General features: G+C 43.5%; 1 protein-coding gene across 6 annotated transcripts in view; it reads left to right on the top strand.

The window, feature by feature from the left end:
- Nucleotides 1–3,204: 3,204 nt before the first annotated feature.
- The window catches only part of TEAD3 (TEA domain transcription factor 3), an 86,899-nt gene continuing 66,431 nt past the window's right edge, over nt 3,205–23,672 (top strand). For all 6 annotated transcript variants that reach the window (XM_035124339.3, XM_035124337.3, XM_035124338.3 and 3 more), the window contains exon 1: nt 3,205–3,387. The gene's annotated coding sequence lies outside the window, so the exon portion shown is untranslated. The remainder of the gene's footprint in view (nt 3,388–23,672) is intronic.

Here is a 23,672-nt window from a genome sequence, read left to right as displayed (position 1 = left end):
TGGTAAGGTAAGAAAAAGATAAAGGACCCCTGGACAGTTAAGTCCAGTCAAAGGTGACTATGGGGCTGCAGTGCTCATCTTGCTTTGAGGCCGAGGGAGCCAGCGTTCGTTCACAGACAGCTTTCCGGGTCATGTGGCCAGCATGACTAAACCGCTTCTGGTGCAACAGAATACTGTAACGGAAAACAAGAGTGCAAGGAAACGCCTCAGTAGTACCTATTTATCTACTGTACTTGCATTGGCATGCTTTCAAACTGCTAGGTTGGCAGGAGCTGGGACAGCAAGAGGAGCTCACTCGGTCCCGGGGATTCGAACCACCAACCTTCTGATCGGCAAGCCCAAGAAGCTCAGTGGTTTAGACCACAGTGCCACCCACGTCCTAAATGGGCAATGGGTTGAAGTCTAAAAGGAGATGATCCATGAGGCACAGGGGCCTGGAGCAGACAACTTTTTAAAGCCTCTATCTAACCAGTGACTGTTACTAATGGGGCGTTCACACACAACACCCTCCCATGCAATTATCACATGCATGAAGGGCAGAGGAATGTACATGCTGGCCATGCCCCCCCCCCCAAAAAAACCCCAGTGTAATCAGTGGCTTCACATTTGGTGTTACTGTGAAGGACCCCAGGTGCAACCAGAACTACCTGCATGAAGGAGCTCTTACATGTGCATGCATAAGGCCTCTGCTCATTAGAGCTGAATGTGCAGCTGCCATGGGTCTGGACCAGTTAGTACGACAGTGTGGCATGACCAATGTGTGTGATCCTGCTGCCCCTCATGTGAGCACACCTTAGATCATTGTACAAGTTCCACATGTTGATTGTGCATCCTTTATCCTTAATCTATTACCCATCAATGTCACTGAGGTGACTCTTAACTAGGGGAAGGCCTCTGAGCCGGTAGGAGATGGTGAAGAGGTCCTAGATAAATCTATATAAATTTGTGATCTCTGCCCCTGAAGAGGTCTAAGTAGCATTGCAAGGAAGGATCCTGTTCCAAGAGTTAGAAACAACATAACGTAAGCAAAAGAGACGCCTCTCCAAGCAAACTGAGTTTCAAAAGTGGAGGATAAGTAGAGATGTTTTATTATGTTTTTACGTATGTTGGAAGCTGGCCGAAGTGGTTGGGGCAACCCAGTCAGATGGGGCAGATATAAATAGTAAAATTATTATTATTATTGACAAGAACACCCATATTTACATAGGAGAAATGTTGGAGGGCATGTGTATGATCTACTTCTTATGGAGCAGGTGGGAAGAGTACTAGCACTAGTTGCTTGCCTTTCCTTCTGCCTCCACAAATAAAAGGACTTGTAGGGAAAAGAGAAATTATTTTTGTTTATAAAAGTTGGTCGTTCAGGGGAAGCGGTCTGCAATATTCCCAAGGGAGGCATCCGGGCTCCAGTCAGCTATGGCCTTCCATAGAACTCATCGATGGGTTTTATAAAGCGATGTGTCAAGGAACTGGGGGGGATGCATTGGCTAGATGTATTTCGGGCTGTGGGTCTGGAAAGGAGAACGGGCAGAGGTGTGCAAAGAGAGCGCAGGAGACTCTGGGACACTTGAGGGTGGAAAGGCGGACGATCACGGGCTGGCTGGGACGTACCTAAGCCTCTGCGTTTTATAACCCGCGTTTTTTCGCTCGTTTGAAAAAAGGCCGGGCGGTCGCTGAAGCAGGAGAGCGCGCGCGAGGAGATTTTGTTTCCCCCTTCACCCCACCCCACGTCGGATCCGTTTCCTGCAGCCCGCCCCTTGGCGAAGGGAGGAAGAAAATAAGATTTGAAAAGTCTGACCGACTTCCTCTATTGCCGACTGCGGCTTGGTCGGTTTGCAATCGAGCGGTTCCGAGGGAGCGGCGTCCTTTGCACCCCGTGACCCCTAGGAGTCGCTGCAGCGGGAGGCTCGGCAGACGAGCCGCGATGGCCGGCTGGGGAAGCGAGAAGGCCGCTCCTCCGCCCGTGACGTCAGCAGCCGAGCGCTGAGGCTGAGATTTCAGGGCAGGAGGGACTGCTGGTCGGAGGCAACGCGCCTCCTCCAGCGGAGGGCAACTCCCAATGCAGCCTGGCCTCCGCCTCCGCCCGCCCCCGACGCAGGCGGGCGGGTCGCTTAGCCCCCCTGCGCTCTCCCTGCCCCTCCTTGCCCGGGGCTGAAGGAGAGACGAGGCGGTCGCCACCCGTCCAACCTGTTCGCAGACAGGTTCTGCCTGCCCAGGACGACCTCCGCGCTTAGGCGTTCCTCTGGGCTGCGCCTCGGAGAGGGGCCAAGGGGGCAGACAGGCGCCCCCACAACTTCAGCTCATCCCTTCTGGAAAGTTTGTTGTTAGTTACCCCAAAGAAACCATTCATCCCACGACTTCCTCTCACGCAAGAGTAAAAAGAAAGAAAGAAAGAAGCTAAGTTCTCCAAACCTGCAGCCTCCAAATCCCATGCATGATAACAAGAAAAGCAAACTCGCCTTGGAGTGCTGCGCAAATGCGCCTGTTGCTACATTCAAAAGTAGGCCTGGATCTCTCCCGTTTTTTTTTAAAGTACATTTTAGAGACGAGCCTCCCTCCAAGAAATTCGGTCCTGAGTGTGTATACTGTACCTCGCTCACTCCACTCCCCCCCGCCGCCCCCCGCATCCCAACAGCCTACTAAGGCTGTTTAAGTGTCAGTGCGAAGGGTCACACGCTGAACTTCCTAGTGAAGGGGGGATTTGAACCTGGAACTTCGCATCTGAAGTCAAACGCTGTGTCTCACAAGCCATGCATTGCTCCCTCAAGGAAGAAAGATAACTCTTTGGGCCCCCGTTCAACATTTGACCACGAAGCCCACTCCGCCTTATGTACGCACCGGACATGATTCCCCCTTGCAAACAGATACCCCCCCCCACTCTTTATTAGAAGAAGGTGGTTGGCCCTAATGATCCAGCCTTTTCCAGTAAACGCATCCAGTTTCCTCCCAACCTCCCTCCCGTCCTGCCTCCGGCAGAAAAACTCCCCCCCCCACGAGAAAGAGAAGGCGCGATGTGGGGGGACGACCCTCTTCCTGAGGTCTCCTCCCCCAGAGTTGGTCGCGGGAGGAGGAGGCTGTCCATCGGCGAGAAGGGCGGGGGCTGGCGGCTCCTGCTCTCCTTCCTTCCCTCCCTCCCTTCTTTCTCTCCCTTTCCAAGTTTCTGCTCCTCCCTCCTTCGCACAAACTTTCCCGTCGCTCTTGCTCGGCGCCCGGCTAGAGCTCCTTTCGGTGCGCGGCGGATTCCTCAGCCAGCCAGCTAGCTAGCCAGCCGCGCCTCCCCCCTTTTCCTGCTTCCCTGTCACCTTCTTCCCCCCTCACCCAACCGACCCAAAGCCTCGAGCAGCTGCACCGGCGGGACCACCACCCACCCTTCCCCGGACGGAGCACGGAGTAAGTAAGCAAGCGAGCGGGCAGGCGAGCGCTCCCATCCCGGCCTTGGAAACTCTCCGGGAGAGGAAGGAGAGGATTCGTCTTTATTGCGCCTCCCACCCCCCTCTCCACACAGATGTCCCGGACTGGTGGGGGGACGGGGACAGTACGGCGGAGTTTCCCCGCCCCCTGCCCCTTCCCATATTTATCCACCCCCAGACCCAAACCGCGACCCCCCCTCCCCCCCCATGGAATTGGTCACGCTAGGAAGAGAAATGTTGAAGGGGGGAGGAAGCCCATTCTCTTCCCTCCCCCCGCACACCCGGGTTTCAGCCATGCCTTGTTGCGGTTTTCCTCTGGTAAAAAACATTGTATCTACCAGTTTATGTCTATGGAGCCTGTCTTGGGCAGCTACTCTTTCCTTGGGGGCAAGTTTCCCTCCTCTCAGCGAGCTTTGCTGGGAGCTCCAAACCCTTAAAAGAAAAAAGAAAAACACCAAATCCTACACTGTCCTTTTTGGGGGTACACTCAGAGATGCCTGACGTCGAGTCATGGTTCCTGCTCCGTTTCAAGTTTTGAAGTCCGTGGCCTGTAACAGAGCTGGATTAATTTCCTCCTTATATATAGTTATGCTTTGTCCGTCCCAGTTGGTTGTAATCAGAGCCTGTCCGCCTGCCAAAAGGGCTTTCGTGTGTGTGTGTGATCCAGACTGTATATTGAGAACTAGAATGGAGCATATATCTCTGTATAAAAATAGGTTATATAATCTTTCTGGTCTCTCTGGCATCACAGTGTTGCTCTTACGGATGTTGTGAGTTTTTAAAAATCTTATAATATTCATATTATTTATTAACATCCAAGAGGAAGTCTTTTAAAGCAGGATTTGTTCCCCAGTGTGCCTGTATCTATCGCCAGCTTGAACCTAGGCCATAGGGCCACTGTGTTGACAACTCATGGATTGCACAAACACATTTCCTCAATTAATTACCTTTGTGTGTGTTATGTGCGTAATGCTGTGTTTCTCACTCGTTGGTCACGTGTGTAAAAACAAATGCTTTTGTAGATTTGTTGTATGTGTAGATTTATGTTGTATTGTGGAAAGTTACATTTGGAAGTTTATAGTACTGATGTGTGAGAAAAAGAAAGAGAGAAGGGGAGGGTGGGGAGAAGGGCGAGCAATTTAACTGGGGAGCAGGGAAGGGAGAGAATATGATAACTGTGTTACTATTGAAAACCCAAGATGGGATGGGATTGACCAGTGTGTTAAATATCCACACTATATCAGTCATAACAGGGGATCCAGTTCTGACTGATTAGTTCTGGGCAGCTGACCTACAGTGTTAATGGTTTAACAAAGAAATAGGGAAGCTGTGAGATCAGAGGGCAAAGAACTAAAAAGAGAGGTCTCTTGAGGGTTTCCTATTGTCTGTCATAATCCATGGTATTTTGGTTGTTGCACCAGGGCAGCCGGACGGTGTCAGGCCCTTTCTCCCTTCCATTTAATAGTTTTCTCAATGGCTGCAATGTTTCGGAGGCTGCCGCTTGCCTGTTCTTTGTAGATGTGCAAGGGAACATTAATGAGGGAAACTGGAGAGTTTCTTCTAGGTCATATACGTAGCCTCTTGCGAATAAGGCAAAGCATTATTGAGGAGCTCTTGTATATGGGACTCCTAGGAGGGAGGCACTTTGTACTCCAGGCCACTTTCTGATGGTGAGGCCTTGCAGGCAGGTTGCTGTTTGGTCATGGCTCTGCAGGGCTGGATGTATGGTTGATCCTGCAGGCCTAGACATGCAAGAGCTTACACCGTTCAAGGGAATAGATATCTCGAAAACAGCACCTGGGTTGCACTGTATGCTACTGCATGAAATATAACCTCCCAAATATAGACATGCTGCTTTGGGGAGATTGTTCCACCATTGTCTTTTAAGCTGTTTAAGCTGTGAAGTTTTTGCCATGATGAAACATAAAGATAATAGGGCTTTTGCTTGCTTTGAGGGTAGGCGCTTACCTGTCCTGGAAAACTGAGGCAAGGGGTTGTGGGCAAGGTTTCAACTTTCCCATGGTGATTGTGAGCAAGACATACAGTCAAGTGCATGTGCCCCAATTTCCTCATAAATCAGTGCAAATTTCTTGTAGGGGGGGGAACTCAAACAGTACTCACGCTTATCTGGGAGTAAGCCCCACTGAAAACAACAGGAATTTCTTCTGAATAAATGTATTTAGGATTATGCTGTAATACTGTATATTGATTTGAGTGAGTGCTTAATAATTGCAATTACAGTTCTAGCAGATATCCTCCAAATGTTTACTAGTAAACTCAGAGTGATACATTTCATTTCCAGAAAGCCATTAGGCTGGTGTGTTGTTCTAGAAATATTATGGTTTATTATTATGTATTTGTATTATAGAAGCAGAAAAGAGCTATTCTGAGTTTTTACTACAGTGGATATCACCCACCCCAAACCTCCTAAGTTTGAAGAACAAGTTTGAAGTTCCCTCCCTTTTGTTTCAAAGTAATTATATTTAGCACCAACAACTCCTGTGTGCTGCCTTTGTAACCCTGCTCTTCAACCTTAGAAGTGTCTGTATATTAACATGCAAGGCAAGATGGTGATTATTGGGTCATTTATAGCTTTTTCATACTTTATTTATAAAGGCTGAAGGTCTAGTCATAAAAGGTCAGTTGGAGGCTTCATAATGATATGCATGCCTGTGAGTCTCTGTCTCCAGAAATGTTCTCTTTATGGAGGGTTAACACGGGTATTGAAACTATGTGTCGCGGGGATCTGAAATCCACTGACTTCCCACATTAGCAAGCTTCAAATCCAATTTCGAACCTGAAGAAGTGACTGTAAATCTTACTAAACTTAAGCACAAATTTCCTACCTTTTGGTAAGAAAACAAACTTTTCAAGCTGTGAAATTCTTGTATGTGGAACCATAATTTCATTACACTATTTTAATTTTGCAGGCATATTGGCTTTCATATTATAAGATGTATAGCTTCAGTTAGAAAGTTTTTACATTACTTAACACATGATTAAAAGTATTGCTTAAACTTGAAAGTTAAAACACATTAAAATGCTACTGTAGACAAGTTGCTGTATGTTTTGATAGGTGATAGTTGGTATTTGGTACTTTACATGCCTGCTACACCATTTAAAACTTATTTCCACTTTATTAATATTCCAGTTACAGAAAGGGAGTCAAACAGCTGCTACCGGTAGCTTAAATATTTCCAAAGGTAGAATACTTATTGTCTCTCTCCTGCAGAAGAGCAACAAGCTGTAAACCAAAGTACAAATCTTAGTTACAGCTTGTGGTTTGTCTACAGTGAGACAAATCATGAGTCCCCATTCAGACAATGTGCTAAGCCAAATCATGACTTAGTTTACACAGTGCATCATCAGAGGAGGAGGAGCAAAGCAACTGGTTTCTTTGGCAGCCTACATGCTCATGCTAAACCTACTTTCAGGCAGATGTAGAGTTTTGGTCTTAAGCATCCCCAAATGTAAGACCATAATAGTCTATGCACAACCATTTTAAACTGCCAGGGAACGTGTGATTTTTGCCTAGGAGTCTGTGACTTCAAACTGAGCTAGAAGTGACGACAGTTGCCACAATCTGATACATTTTGTGAAACAAGTTTGACAGCTCTTGGTCCAGTTTCCTTGTGGGACCTGTGTTTGTCTTATAGAAACCACCAGTCCTATTGACAGTAACCGACCATCCCTAATTGCACTTTCTGTAGAGAGCAGAGACTATGTGCCAAGGATCTGGAGTCTTCTCCTCTACTTTTGCTGTGTTTGGGAATGTAGACATGTCAGACGAGAGCTTTCCCCTCTTGCTGTTATCTGGTTTGCTTCATGAGCAAACTCTTGAGTGGGATGCATAATGAATTGGATGTGATTCGTAGGGTGCTGGTTACTAGGTTCTTTCATAGGTCATAAAAGGCCATGTGCAGATTTGTTCTTCAAAGTCTATATGAAATACTTGGTGTTCCTTTATGGCAGGGGTTTACGGACTTGTGACCCTGCAGATGTTTGTTTGTTTATAAATATATTTATAGACCACTATTTCATTTAAAAAATCAGTGTGGTTTGCAACAAAAATATGTAAGACCAGAATGTATTTTCTTTAATCATACCACTAGCTTGAGATTTGGGGCCATTATGGCTCCCCCTGGCCCCGGCATAGATTTACCAAATGTATATTCCATATTTTAGGTGCATCCTTCATATAATCTAATTCCATGTGTATCTCTGTTACCTTCGAGCAGAAGAAATGCTGAATTCACTGAACCTTAATCAGGGGTTCTGAACAGTGATAGGCCTAGATATCGGAGGCAGGTGTATGGGTACCAATGGACTAGAAAAAAACTAGTATTTATCTGCTATATAGGCAAAGTGTAAGGGCAGGCTTCAATCAAAATCAGGCATCCCCTAACTGTGGCCCTCCAGATGTTTTGGCCTACAACTCCCATGATCCCTAGCTAACAGGACCAGTGGTCGGGGAAGATGGAAATTGTAGTCGAAAACATCTGGAGGGCCAAAGTTTGGGGATGCCTGATCAAAATTAAACAAAAGATTGCCCTCATATTCTGCTTGCGGATCTCCCACAGACATCTGATTGTTCACTGTGAAACCAGGATGCTAGTCTAGATGGGCCTTTGGTCAGATCCAGCAGAGTTCTTCTTATGTCAGATTGATTTCAGACATTAACAGGTGACACTTTTCATAGCATGGAGATAAACACATTGCTTGCTCATGTCTACAAGCCATATTATACGAGAGCCAGAACCAGTGAAAAAGTGTGCAACCTTTTCCTGTAATTGACTGGCATGTATGATGTGTATTATGCAAAAAATAAATAAATTGTATTATACATTTTTCATTGAATAATTCCAATAAAATAATGTGTTTTGAAAAGTGGCTAACCTTAGGCAAGTAAGGCCATTTAATCTACAGTCTGAATAGTTATCTTTTCTCTAGAAACACAATCATTAGACACAGGTGAGTACATTTGGAAGAATTCAGTTTATGCTTGAGAATGCACCAAGGACGGGGAACTTTTTTGAGCCAGCTTCGACTAGTGAGTGGGACAGTTCAACTATCAACCTCTTGAATGGCCCATAGCCTGGACATTCTTATTGCCTGGTCTACACTGATTGGTAGCAGCTCTCCAGGATTTCAAATTGGGGGGGGGGGTGTCTGCCAGCCTTACCTGGAGATGGCAGGGATTGAACTTGGGGCCTCCACTGAGCTATGGCCTGTGGTGCTGTGAGCACTCCAGTTTTCTAACTGTGTTGAGTGGGGACAAAGACATTTGACTCTTTCCCCTGTCAAATGCACTCAAAATGATTGAAAGCTCTCACACATGTCCTCTACCTTCTGCAATAATAGACCATGGTGTAACTGTAAGGATTTTTTTTTGGGGGGGGCGTTAGAAGAGCCCTTCTGCATCAGCCCAGAGGCCTTTACAGTCCAGCATTTTGTTTCCACTGTGGCTTCCTGCATGCACTCAAGATGGTCAGCCTTATAATTTAACACTCACCTTGTTACCCATGGCAAGCCATGTTGCCCTTAAGTTAAAAAAAAGAAAATGCTCCCAAGACAGCTGAGAACCACAACAATAAACAATATTAAGAGCAAAACAACAAAATAACCCCTGCCAGGCTTAATTTGGCATGTGCACCAGAGGTTCCCTATGTCTGCAGGATGATGCACAATCTTATACAGCCTTGTGCTATCAAATGAGGGGCACTGTACGATGAGAGAAATTAGATATACATGGTGAAATATCTAGCAGTTTGAGCTTTGCACATTTACTCAGAAGTAAGTCCTGTGAAATGCGATGGGTAAGTCTGATGATACTGCCTCCTAATGGTGTAACACTGGGCAACAGAATAAATGTTACGAATAAATGTTGAGCAGTTCTGTGGCAGACAGAAATCAAACAAGAGAGCTTAACCATTATTCCAGGGTATTTTGTGCAGGGATGTACAATACTGTAGTATGAAGGAAAATAAATTACTGTTGTTGCTATCTGGAGATCCCAGCCTCTTCAACCAAAATTTATAGGTTTTTTTGTTTGTTTGTTTGCTTGCTTGTTTGCTTGCTTGTTACTACTACTACTAATTTATTATTTATACCCAGCCCATTTGGCTGGGTTTCCCCAACCATATGCTTAGAGCATATAAAAAAATGTAATAAAACATCAAATGTTAAAAACTTCCCAATACAGGGCTGCCTTCAGATGTCTTCTAAATGTTGTGTAGTTCTTTATCTCCTTGACATCTGAAAGGAGGGTGTTCCACAAGGAGGGCGCTACTGCTGAGAAGGCCATCTTCCTTATGACATTTGTATGCTATCCAGTAAGACAAAGTTCTACACAACATCAAATGATTAAGTAAAAAACCACTTTAATACAAATGAAAACATGAAACCGTTAAAGGGCAGAAACTACATAAATACAACAGAACAGAAGTCACCACCCCCATCCTCCAATTAGAAATGGGTTAAAAAATTAGATCCAGATTACCAACGTTACTTAAAAGGTCCAGGTGAACATAAAGGCCTACAACTGGTGGTGAAAAGACCACAGATATGGTGCTGAAAAGCTTCCCTGGGAAGATTCTGTAATTAGATGAACCTTTTATTATTTATACCTCACCCATCTGGATGGAAAAAAGGCCCCCTCTCTGGTGATTGCAGGTCTCACTTCATTTGCCTTTGGCACCTGGAGTAGAGCTTTGGAAGTTTTGGTTGATGCATATGGGAGGTGATGATATTACAGTTAGCCTGGTCCCAAGGTTTGGGGGGCTTTGAAGGTAAAAGCCAACACTTTAAATTGGACTCAGAAGCTGACTGGGGACCAGTGTAATATAGTCAAGGCAGTCCGGTTCCTGTTAATGATCTTGTGGCCATGTTCTGGACGAACTGCATTTTTAAAGACAGCATTGTGTTGCAATAACTTATGAACGGGGTTACAAGAGGATGGGTAATTTTGGCCAAGTGATCTCCCTCCAGGTATGGTCACAGTTGGATATAAACTGAAACTGCAGAGATCACTGGAGCCTCTAATGGCAATGTTGGATTAATAAGTACCTACAGACACTCAGCCTGATCCTTTAGGGAGAGTGCAACTCCATCTAGAGCAAGCTGAACACCATCCACCTGGGTGGATGAACCACCAGCCAACAATACTTCCATCTTGTCTGGATCGAGTTGACCTTCATTCAGTCCATTACCATGCTTAAGCACTAGTTCTGGACAACCACAGCCACACCTGTCTGATGAGAAATAGAGATAAAGCTGGGTATCAGCAGTGTACGGGTGACGCTTCAGACAAGATCTCCTGGTGACCGCTCCCAGTAGTTTTGCGTAGATGTTAAACATTATGGGAGGACAAGTTGAACTCTGTGGAACCCCAGCACTCTCCAGTGAAAATAATTAAGGCAAAAATATTTGAAGTGGTTTTTTGACTCCTCTCTTTTTTTTTAAAAAAAGCATTGAATTAAGACTAGGATTTTCACGAACACCTGGCAGTAATCTAAATCCACCCCCATACAAGTCATTGGTGAAGTTCAGCTAGGTGATGTCAGTGCTAACTTATTTAGATTTTCCTCCTTTGGGTGACATGAACAGGATGCTCTACTAGGGTCCTGTGTTTAATCCAGATCTCCAGAATACATATCTACTTACTGCCACATTGGTCCACAAACACTGCTTGTATGTGACACACGTCATTATAACATTACCGGGGTAGGTCTCTGCCGAAATATGCTAGAACATGATTAAAACACTTACAAATGTTAAATAATAATAATAATAGAAAAACTCCAATAACAACAAAGGCTGAAACACTTAGTTGATTTATGGGTTAATCAGTTAAAATAATTTAATTGATTCAGAAGGTGTCTTAAATTACTTGGGCAGCAAGTAATTTTAGATACAGTGGTGCCTCGCTAGACGAAATTAATTCGTTCCACGGGTCTTTTCTTATAGCGAAAAATTCGTCTAGCGAATCCCATAGGAATGCATTGAAAATTTATTTGCCCATAGGAACGCATTAATTGAATTTCAATGCATTCCTATGGGAAACCGCGATTCGCTAGACGAATTTTTCATAAAACACATTCGTCTAGCGAGGTAACCTCCGCTCGAAAAATCCTTTCGTTAAGCGGAAATTTCGTTAAGCAGGGCATTCGTTAAGCGAGGCACCACTGTATAGATATAGCAAATGTTTTCAGGAGGTATGACCCATATGACACATGTTGCAACATGTGCACGTAATCTAAAAACAGGGCTATTGTGTTCTTACGCAAAGTTAAGCAGGTTAAATCCGTTGATAAAGATTTCTCTAGTTGTGTGATATTGCTTGTAAGATATTAATGCCAGGCAGGAACATACTAGGCAGTGTTTATGTTTGCCTGTGGATAGATCAGTCTTCCCCGTCTTCCCCTAGTATCTTCCAGATGTTCTGGCATACAACTCCCATTAACCCTTACCATTAACCTTGGTAAGGGAAGTTGAAGCCCAAAACAACCAAGGGTGTTTGGAGGGCACCAAGTTGGGCAAGTCGGCTCTAGACAATGGACTAGTTTGGATATAACACAAACCATAATTTAGTGTTGTGAGAACGAGCCTTCCCCAGGGCTCATGCACCTCCCTCCATTGTGGCCCCAAAGAGGAGTTTGAAAGCTTTCATTTCTGTTTTAGATTAACTGCAGATTCCTGCATTGTCTAAACCTGCAAAAACGGTGGTTATCTTAACTATGGTGAGTTGAAACAAGCCCACTTCAAACCATAACTTCCCTTAATAACTTATGTAGCTGGCTTCTTTTTACTACTCATAGTTAACCCTCACAGCAGTGCAGGGTTCAGACAAGACATTAAACTGCTGTTAATGTGAAACAGAAAAGAGGAGGGAATGTGAGAACTTGAGGCAAAGCTTCTTTTTGTGTCTGAATGCAACCATTGGTGTTAACCATTTTGCCACCTGTGGTAGAGCGGTGGAAGGAACATTTTATTTTAAACTTGCTTATATGGATTTTACCATATGGTGTTGCGCATTTTTAAAATTTTAAATCTCTTTGATATTAATCATTGCAATGCTTTAAATGAAGTGAATGTCATGTAGCACAACTATCATCCAACACTAGGAGACTAATTTTAATGTAATTTTAAAAATTATGATATTGCAATACATTCCTTGCTGTCAATCTCTCTGAGGTTGTCAAACTTTCTGAGGTTGAAAATATTTCCCCAAACTCAAGGGACCCAGTTGCTATTTCCATAAATTTTACCCCCTTCAAGAAAAAAACAACAAGTTTTGATACCAACCCTCACATGTTTCCAGTGGTGTATTTAAACACCTGCCTGGTAGCCATAGGTGACAAAGAGCTGCAGACATGCACGTGAGCATGGGTGGGTGGAAGATGGATGGAGCACTTCATCCCTCTGTGACCAGCACAGAAACCTAAGAGGAGTACTCATGGAGCACCCACATGGAAGTGGGCTCCTGCTGCAGGAGGGACAGAGCCCATAATGCAGGCATCCCCAAACTGCAGCCCTCCAGATGTTTTGGCCTACAACTCCCATGATCCCTAGCTAACAGGACCAGTGGTCGGGGAAGATGGGAATTGTAGTCCAAAACATCTGGAGCGCTGAAGTTTGGGGATGCCTGCCATAATGGCTTTTAATCCCTCCTCAGCAAGCCTCCAGCATCTATTTGATTTGGAGAAAGGTTCCATAGCTCAAGTCTGAGGTTCATTCTCCGGCATCTTCAGGGATGTCTGGGTTAGACTTCTGCCTGAAACCCGGGTGATCTACTGCTAGTTACTGAGCTAGATGGATCAGTGGGTCTGATCTGGTGTAAGGCAGCTTCCTAATTCTGACCGCTAGTGTTGAGAGGTCTTTCAATAAAGACATAAGGCAGCTGCAAAGCATTAATGTTTGTTTTTTAAAATAAAAAATGGGTATTGTCAGCATGTGTCATCACTTCATTTTTCAGCCTCCTTCCCCCAAATCTTTTATGGAATAGAGGGCATATAGGGGAAATATGATACCGGTACATGGGAAATATTAATGCCTACCTTTTCCATGTGGTGAATTCTGTACTTGCATTCCACCTTCAAGCTTATGAAAACCTTTTGCTACTCCCAGGATTACTTTTCTTCAAAGCCTATAATAAGTTTTATTCACATTCTTACAACTATTGGGTGAGGCATGATGTCGTGGTGTAACTGCTTTTTCCATAATAAAAAGTTAATATGTTTTATTAACTGTAGAATAGTAAATTCATAATTTCTATCAATTTGATAGATTATACAAAAGTATTTCTGGGTGCCTCACACTTGTGGTGTATGTGTTTGGGGTGTGTGTGTGAGGCATCTCAAGCTTGTGCCATCAGTTTGGATGAACTGATCCTCATATGAAATGAGGATATAATATAAATGGGGTGTGTGTTTCTGCTTGATGCAGAGCGACTGGGCTGCATATGCTTTGGAAATGCACCTTCTGGTTGTTGTTTTTTTTTAAAAAAAAATCCTCAGCACTTGACACATCACCTTCTAAAGGAGTTACTTGCTCTCTTTTGTTTCTGCCATAGGACTTGTGGATGTCAGCTGCAGTGACATCCCCGAGGACTTCTGAGGCTTGCTGCCTCATTGCAGAGGACACTACCTAGGAGAAGCAGGGAGAGAGGTGTTAAAACAGGCTTGGTTCTCATTAGAATTCTGATATTTGGGACTGGACAATCTGCAGTGGAAATAGAGGAGGAGCCCATCCTAGTTTAGCCTCTTCCATCCCATTGCTAAACAAACTCAAAAACAGTCTCCTTCCACCCAGCCCAAAACAGCTCCACTGGCCTCTGCCTGAGGAGCGAGGTGCCTACGAGCAGTTTCCCATTCCACCTGTGAGCTCCCCATTGGCAGTAGCCCACAGAAAATCCTAAATTGGGGCATTCTCGAGGTAGGGAGGGGTTGACTCAGCCCAGGATCCTCAGGGTCCACTGTTGTCACTTGACAGTTTTGGGATTAACCTGGGTGTGATTGCTACAAAGTCTATAAAGCAGGCCTTGCCTGCCCCCTCCCCACCTTCTGCCGCAGCTGCCATGAGTACTGGGGCCGTGGATTCGGCAGTGGTGACGCTGTTCTTCCCTGCCCTGATGCTGTCCGGCTCAGTTTGGATTGCTCTGTCATGTAGCATCTCTTAATATCTTCAAAGATTTCCAGTCACCCATCAATTAACAGTGCTCTTTATGTCCTGATATAACACGACAGGAAATGGTCAGCCCCTAAAATTTGCGTGTGAGAGTGAATGTGTGTGTAGAGTATATTCGTGTGTGCATATGAGCATACAGTGGTACCTTGGTTCTTGAACATAATCTGTTCTGGGAGTACGTCTGACTCCCGAATAGAGATGTAAAATTTCTGGAAATTTGGAAGCTCGGAAAAAACCGGAAATTTTCAGAAAAAGTGAAAAAAATGCTACATTAGCACTTCTTTTTTTCTTTTCCAGATTGAAAGTCATTCTGTTACTTTAGAAACATAAAATATAACTATGGACAATTTTAAAGGGCATAAAATTATCACAACTAGTATATTAAAAATATAGTGTATCCAAACATTTATTACAAACAGAATTTACTTTTAAAATAATATTTATTTGTATTTGTAACAAATGGAGCAACAATCTCCTGAACTGTTTAGTAGTTTATGTGGAACAAAAAAAAAAACTCCACAGAACAATTTTTAAAAATCCAGAATTAACAATTATTCATATTTCCTCTCCACGGTATTTTTAAAAAAATTTAATTTCCCAATTTTTGAAAAAACGAAACAACAAAGGCTTCAGGGGAAAAACGGAAAAAACCTGTTTTTCCCCGAATTTTCTTAGTTTTTTTCCGGGCCTTCACATCTCTACTCCCAGAACCATTCAAAAACCAAGGCGTGGCTTCTGATTGGCTGCAGGAGCTTCCTGCACTCAATCGGAAGCCGCGTCGGAAGTTCGGCTTCCGAAAAACATTAGCACACCGGAACACCTACTTCCGGGTTTGCAGTGTTTGGGATCCGATTTGTTTGGCTACTAAGCCGTTCGAGATCCAAGGTATGACTGTAAATGGTGGGTGCTGGGTATGTGAAGTGGTGAGGGTATGTGTGACCCTGCCCATTCCCAGCTCTGATCCTGTCCACATTTCCCATAACACCTTTTATTTTGGACCTACCCACCTTTGGCATGCAGCTCTTGGAAGGCTGGCCAGGAGGGGACATTACTCTTTGTTTGACATCGGTTCCACACTCCTGCCATAAGCTATAGAAAGTGACACTAGAGTAACGTATCTCCTCTGGCATTCAGATTTAATTTGCAATTTCTCCATTTTACACTGCAAGAGTGGAAAAGCACAATGTGTCTGAATGCAAGTGAATGAAGCAGAGTGTCCATTCAGTTGAGTGCTGACTTTAGGTTGGGGAAAGGCTGAGGAGGTGGTAGAGGTGGCAATTTGATTAAATTTACTGTTACTGCCCCAAGGTATATTTTGTACAGGACAGTGTCTGCTGTGCTGTTTGAACATGAATGTGTGCTGATTTAGACACATTTAGATATCAAGTGAAGTTTATTGTGTATCTTATGCAGGTGTTCTTCTGTTTGTATGCATTGTGGTAACTTGCATGTACCGTGCAATAATTACGGTAGAAATCTGGATGATCGTCATCCATTTGATCTTTCTTTGTGAAATTAACAGCTATCAATCCCATCCCTTATCTAAAAACATCATGCAGGATAGTTGTAAGTCTCCCAGCAATCTTGAGAGCCAGTGTAGTATAGCGGTTAAGAGTGGTAGACTCGTAATCTGGTGAACCGCTCCTCCACATGCAGCTGCTGGGTGACCTTGGGCTAGTCACACTTCTTTGAAGTCTCTCAGCCCCACCCACCTCACAGAGTGTTTGTTGTGGGGGAGGATGGGAAAGGAGAATGTTAGCTGCTTTGAGACTCCTTTGGGTAGTGATAAAGCGGGATATCAAATCCAAACTCCTCCTCCTCCTCCTCCTCTTCTTCAGCTTGGGGATATTACCAGTGGTCTACATTGCAGGATTGTCATAAGCCACTATGTTTGTTCTCTCCTCCAACCAGTCCACAATATTGATACAGTGGTACCTCTACTTACAAATTTAATGCGTTCCGAACGCACATTTGTAAGTCGAAAAATTTGTAAGTCGAATCCCATAGGAATGCATTGGGAGAAAAAATTCGTAAGTAGAAAAAATCCTATCTAAACCGCATCCAAGATGGCGGACGGAGATCCATTCGTAAGTAGAAACATTCGTAAGTAGAGTTATTTGTTAAGTAGAGGTACCACTGTACTTGGAACTACATCATGTAAGTGCCGTTCATCAATTGCCCTCAATTTCTACCACCACCACCATCAAATACGTGGGTGAAGGAGCTGCACTTCATTGCAAGGTTGTTGTAAACCGCCTCTCACAGTCTCGGACACACACACCCCTCCCATGAATCAGGCCTCATTCTCTACAATACAGGGGCATCAACGCTAGATAGTTTCTGTATTCCTCCTTGATGCAGGACACATTGTTAAGGTCTTCAACAAAAATTGAATTTGAAGGTCTGAGTTTGAAAGAAGCTTTAGCTTCTGGTTTTCGGAGGTGGTGTGAGTGCAATGCAGCCAAATTGCTCCAAAAACGCAGTGCTGAATTTCACTGTTTTCTCAAGCTATTGGTTTTACTACTCTAGTGAGAAGTAGCCATGGTCTCAAAAGAAATCAGGGAAAGCTGGCTTTCTGACCACACCTCTTAGTGGAGAACTTGTGCACTTTTACATATTGTTGGACTCCAACTCCCAGCATGGAAATGGAAGGAGTTGTAGTCCAATAGCACCTGGGCACCCTTCCCCCAATAGTTGTGTTTAATAGTTGTGTTTAATCAGTTCTCCATTAAGATATGCTCATGGGTTAACGTTTGCCTACTTATTTAATTTTTCAGTCTTCCAATCACCCAGTGCAGAGACTAATGGTTCGTAAAATTAGTTCAATGTATAAACAGGTTTGACAATCTGCTGCATCTTTTGATCCATTGGCTTCAGCTGGTTCCCATGCCTATGTAGTTTGCAGCTGAGTGGAAGAGGCCAAACTAAGAATTTGTCTCTGTGCTGTAAATGTGCTTATGTGCCTAATATAAGGTGCCATATCAGAGGAGCCAATTTATGGACTACTGTAACACGAACAATTTTAAGTTTTTAGTAAGGTGTCCTGATTTGATTACTGTGCATACATTCTAGAATTACCCCTGAAGTTTCTTTCAGAGCATCTTTACCTATTGTGTTTTTTAACACCATGATAATATTATTCTGGGATTTTATTTTAATGGCATGCGTATACCGTATTTTTGTGTCACGCTGCACATGCCATGATAAACTCTGGTTGCCCTACACAGTTACATTTGTAGGAATATTGTGATATATGAAATAGTCCTCATTTAACAGATGGAAATGATTCCTGGCTAACATCCAGGTCTTTCTTTGGTAGCAAGTCCAAGTTTTGTGGTAGTAGGTTAATGAAAAGTCACAATTCAGTTTTATATGTTCCGTGTCTGAGTTCTACTGAACCCTTGGGCAATTTATTTGTAATTTTGCCACACACACACCCGGTCACTTAGCTCTAATAAGCTGCTTTTTCATAAACTGGTTCTTCTTTAGATACATTCCCTAAACTGTTTTAGTGCGGCTGCTTCTCAATAGCTTGGCACAGGGTTAACATTTTTATTGATCACATTGTAGATATTGAGGATCTCAGTCCGACCTAGAGTTTTCAGTCTGGGGTATATGTGTTTGAGCATGTTTTCAGGAGTCAAACACATATACCATACTTTTCTCAGTTACAAAACATAAAAATGTCCTCTAAGTAGTCAATTATACCTGCAGTAAATTACTTTTGTTGCCTTACAGTACAGTAGTTATTTGATGAGTATACCATTGGCTGTATAGATGTAGAATAACACATATGCACGGCCAACTGGCTTAAGTGATATTTGATTGTGTGTTTTAGGTTTCTGATCGTCTGACCCACTCTTCACCTGAGTCTTTCTGTGCTTAAAACCAGAGTTTCCCCCCCCCCAGCAGAACTCAGTTCGAGCACCTTGCAGGTGGGGTGCCATTGCTATTATAAGAGAACAAGGGAAGCGTTCATTGTGAGGTCCGGCACCTCTTTGTTTAATGTCTATATTAAAACCATTCTTTGTTTAATGTCTATATTTTGCTGCATCTCATATTTCTTTATTTGGCTACAAAGTAGTCTTGAAATGTAAGCAGTGGGTGGTTTTTGTTTTTGTTCGGGTATAGAAAAGTTTTGTATATAATCAGTTTATTTTGCTGAATTTGGGCACTTGTCAGTAAAAACTCTGATTGAATATATACAGTTTCAGGGCCAAAATAGTTCAGTCTTGGTGCAGAGCTGCTCATGGGCATAGCCAGGATTTAGTTGTGGGGGCAGGCTTGGGGGGGGGGCAGAACCGAGTTATGTGCAATGAAATTGGTCAGTTAGTTGTACAGTCAAACCTCGGATCCCAAACATCTTTGTTTTGGAATGTTTTGGCTCCTGAATGGCGAAAACATGGAAGTAAATGCTCCAGTTTTCGAATATTTTTCAGAAGCCAGATCTCTGACGCGGCTTCTGCTTGAGTGCAGGAAGCTCCTGCAACCAATCAAAAGCCACACCTCAGTTGTTGAACATTTTGGAAGCCAAATGGGCTTCCGGAACAGATTACATTCGACAACCGAGGTTTCACTGTATTTTTATTTATTTACTTGATGGGGGGTAGCTGCCCCCCTGCCCCCCGCTGGCTACGCCCGTGGAACAGCTTCTGTTACACAAGTGTCATTAATTGTTTGAACATTTTAAAGAGCAAGCACAAATACAGAAACTCAGTCAATCAATTCTTAACTCTTAAGGAAAAAGTGCACCCATTTCTCTTCCTCTTCTTTCCCCCTTAGCAGAGAGATAGCGTTGCTATTCTTTGGTACCCTGTTTCTCATATTTTAAGACATACCTATAAAATAAGCCATAGCAGGATTTTTAAGCATTCAAGGAATATAAGCCATACCCCGAAAATAAGACATAGTGATAGGCGCAGCAGCAATGCCGGCCGCAGCAGGAGGAGGAGGAAAAAAATAAGACATCCCTTGAAAATAAGCCATAGTGTGTTTTTTTTGAGGAAAAAATAAATATAAGACATGTCTTATAATATGAGAAACACGGTAGTTCTTGGAGATGAGATCACATATAATTGTAGAGTGGGAAGGGACCCTAAGGGTCATCTAGTGCATGGTAGGCAAACTAAGGCCCGGGGGCTGGATCCGGCCAAATTACCTTTGAAATCCGGCCCACAGATGGTCCGGGAATCAGCATGTTTTTACATGAGTAGAATGTGTCCTTTTATTTAAAATGCATCTCTGGGTTATTTGTGGGGCATAAGAATTCGTTCATTTTCCCCCCTTCAAAATATAGCCCCCACAAGGTCTGAGGGAAATGGTCCGGCCCCCTGCTGAAAAAAGTTTGCTGACCCCTGATCTAGTCCAACCCCCCTCCAATGCAGCTTTGTGGGGAGATCAAATCTTGGCATTATCAGCACCATGCTCTAGCCAACTGAGCTAACTGCCATCATAGGCATTAAGGCAAGGGACTGGGGCCTGTGCTGTATTCTAGGGGTGGAAAATCTCCATATGTCAAACTCTCAGCTCTCCTTCAGCTCCAGTCAGATTGGCCAATGGTCAGAGATGATGGAAGTTGTAGTCCAGCTGCATCAGGAAGGCCACTGGTTCCCTACTCCTGCTCTGTTGTACTTTGTTTTGTTACACAGAAGCACTAATGAATTTGAACAGGGGCAAGAGTTTGGAGGTCATACGGAATAGGACAGTGGAAACGGGCACCAATGTGTGGCAACTATGAGAAATGTGAATTCCCCCATTGGGGTTCATTAGGAAAGGGATTACAAATGGACCATGCTTGGAATACTGTGTACAGTTCTCGTCACCTTTCAGAATAGGACAACTAAAACGAACAAGGGGCTACAGCCACTTGAAAAGTTATAACATTGTAGAGGAGTGGGGGGGGGGGGAAATTCCGCGAATTTTTGAAAACAGTTGTGTGCAGTTGAAAACGCTGGCAAACAACATAATATATACTGAAGTGACGTAAGATAGGAAAACAGAATTAGATAGATATATCAAAATATGCAGGAATGGTAGATAAGTTAAATGATCACTAGAAGGGGTGGGAGGGAAGTGATTGAATGTATGGTATCATAGAAGATGCACAATTCGAAATGTGAAATGTGAAAAGTTAATCAAAATTTAAAACTGCAAAAAGAAAAGTTACAACATTGTGATATTTGGGTATTCGGGGGAAAGGAGAGCAAGAGGGGGTGGGACATGAGAGGGGTGTACAAGATTGTGCATGGATAAAGCGCATAGGGAGAAGTTCTCCCTCTCACATAATCCTAGGACCCAGGGGCCAGACAATAAAACTGAATGTTAGAAGATACAGGACAGACATGTGGAGGTACCGCAAAGTAGTTAAAGCCTGAAATTCTCTCCCAAAAGATATAGTGGTGGCACTAGTGTTCTGTTTTGTGTCTTTTTGGTCAAAGTTGTTGAGCTTTTCAGCAGGCTTTTTTTTTAAAAGAAAGAGAGCCCTACTTGCCATACATATGGGTTTTCATGGACATTTTGCTGATTCAGCAAAAATCCGTCTGGATGCCTTTTTTGGCCCAAATCCTGGACTTTTTTTCTTTCTTTTTTTTGAAAACCCGGACTTATGGCAGCCCTAGGTGGTACAAACTTGGGTGGCTTTAAAAGAGGATTAGACAAATTCTTGGAGAATAAGGCTATACAAAATTGTGGTTTCTAGCCATGATGGCTGTGTTCTGCCTCCACTGGAAATCACAAGTGGGGCATGTGCTGTAGCACTCGGGTCCTTCTTGTGGGCTCTGGTTGACCATTGTGAGAAAAGGATGCCTTTGGTCTGATCTGGCAGAACTGCTCTTGCACTAACATGACACAATTAGCATGAATAGATCCTCTGAATGTTGACTAGCACATTTTTATCTTGTGTGGGCATCCTGTTTTGAACTGGGTGATTTGTTCTAGTTGAACTTACTTGGAAGTAGGAGGGGGTTAAGAGAAGCTGAAATAAACCAATTTTATTTTTCAAGGCCGTTTCTTACCTTGTATTTCTCTGCTTCAGTGCTAAGGCACACTTGAGTCCAGTGAGGTTTTCTCACATACATGGAAATGGGATTGCAGCTTAATCTGTATGATATAATCCAGATACTGTTTGTTAGTTCTCTGTACTTCAGTTTGTTTCGTAAATCCACAGCAGCACTCTTATTTGGGAAGTGCTGTGAATTCTATAAGTTTGTGAAGAGCTTTGAGATATGTTATTGTTGCTTGATGACTGTCTCCTCCCATCTCCTCCTAAATTAGATCCAGCTGTTCACAATAGTCACTAACTTCCAGAGAAGATGCTCAGAGTTCACAGGCAGAGAATGACTTCCAGTTAGTGGAGGATGGGCGGTGTTTTGCGTGCCAGCTCATCTAACCACTTCTCCCCACCTCCCAGAAGCAGGAAAGGCATAAGAGTCAAATAAACTAGAAATCTCAAAAGGGGCAAACTCCTTCACAGAATCACTGTGGGTGGCAGAATCAGGCCCAAAAGTAATTTAGCACTGTGTTATCACACACGCAAAGACCAAAAGGCTTGGGGTGATCTCAAATCAGTGAAGCATCCAAAGGAGATAGTGTTATCATCCTGGGTGACTTTGTTTACGCTGCTGTAGAATGAGTAAATGTATCTGAAGAAGTGTGCATGCACACGAAAGCTCATACCAATGACAAACTTAGTTGGTCTCTAAGGTGCTACTGGAAGGAATTTTTTAATTTTGTTTCGAGTAAATGTGTGTTCAAGTCACAGCAAAAAAAAGTAAAATTACCCTAATTGATTGCACTCTAGAATTGCTGATAAAGGAACCGATCAGGGGAGAGACAACCTTGGTCTTGATTCTAAGTGGTGCTCAGATTAAATGTTGCTGTCCTGGGATAAGAGACCAGGTTCTCTGGATCAGTTGATTAAAGAACAAGAAAAAAAGTAGGAATAAATGGACACTTTTTACCACGAAAGGAACTGTTTTAGGACTGATGCTTGTTAACTTTTTCATAAACTACCTAAAGTTAGGGGTGAGTAAAGAGAGTCTGTGGGACGCGGGTGGCGCTGTGGTCTAAACCACTGAGCATAGGGCTTGCCGATCAGAAGGTCGGTGGTTCGAATACCCAGAAGTTGCCAGAAGCGACTTAGTCATGCTGGTCACATGACCCGGAAAAACTGCCTGCGGACAAATGCTGGCTCCCTCTGCAAGTAAAGCGAGATGAGCACCGCAACCCCAGATTCATCTGCGACTGGACTTAACTGTCCTTTACCAAAGAGAGTCTGTACCCATCAATGAAGTCCATTCCAATCTCCTTAGGCCATTAGAGTTTTCAGTTATTCAGCCTCAGTTACTTCACCCATACCTGACCCCCCACTATTGCCAGATTCTAGGTATCACTGAAGAGATGGGGGCAACTGACATCCACTTGATGGCATCTAACTCCATGTTTCCTCATAGCTTCACCCAGTGGCTTCTTATAGATTTTGGACAGGCTATAGTATTGGTAATTTCAGGAGCATCTGAAAAGGATATGCTATGAACATCTAAAGAATGTTCCAATTGCCGCCCCCCTTTAGAAGCATAAGCTTAACATTGCAGAAATATACAGATAGCTGTTTAAGTCAGTCTGTTTAGTGTCTGAACTGAGTTTGTATTGCGAAAGAGTATGTGACCTTTTTATGAATTTCCTTCCCATGTCAAGGAGACACATCAAGCTTCACGTGCATTACCATTTAGTTGCAGTGAAGTGTTTGATATGAAAGGTGCTGGATAGAACTTCTGCATTTGCCCAGGACACACAAGGATGATTTATTGCATATGAAATATGCATTACATGTTATGCATCTGCACATCTGAATTAATTATGACATAGCTGAGGTTCTGTGAAAAGCATTCGCAGAACATGTGACATGGGAAATTTCAGGCAATCCATAGATAAACAACCTCATTTTGCTGAGACTGTGTGGTTGGAGAAAGGTGTCTTTTCAAGTGGGGCTTGCCATTAGCTTTCCTTTTCTATAGGAATTTACTAGTTTGTGCCAGTTTCTCTACCCTTCATCCAGAATGGGCTTATGAAGATCCATTGGCT

This window comes from Zootoca vivipara, chromosome 7 (assembly GCF_965207765.1).
Source record: "Zootoca vivipara chromosome 7, rZooViv2.hap1.1, whole genome shotgun sequence".
NCBI lineage: Eukaryota > Metazoa > Chordata > Lepidosauria > Squamata > Lacertidae > Zootoca > Zootoca vivipara.
This window is presented reverse-complemented; position numbering and strand designations above follow the sequence as displayed.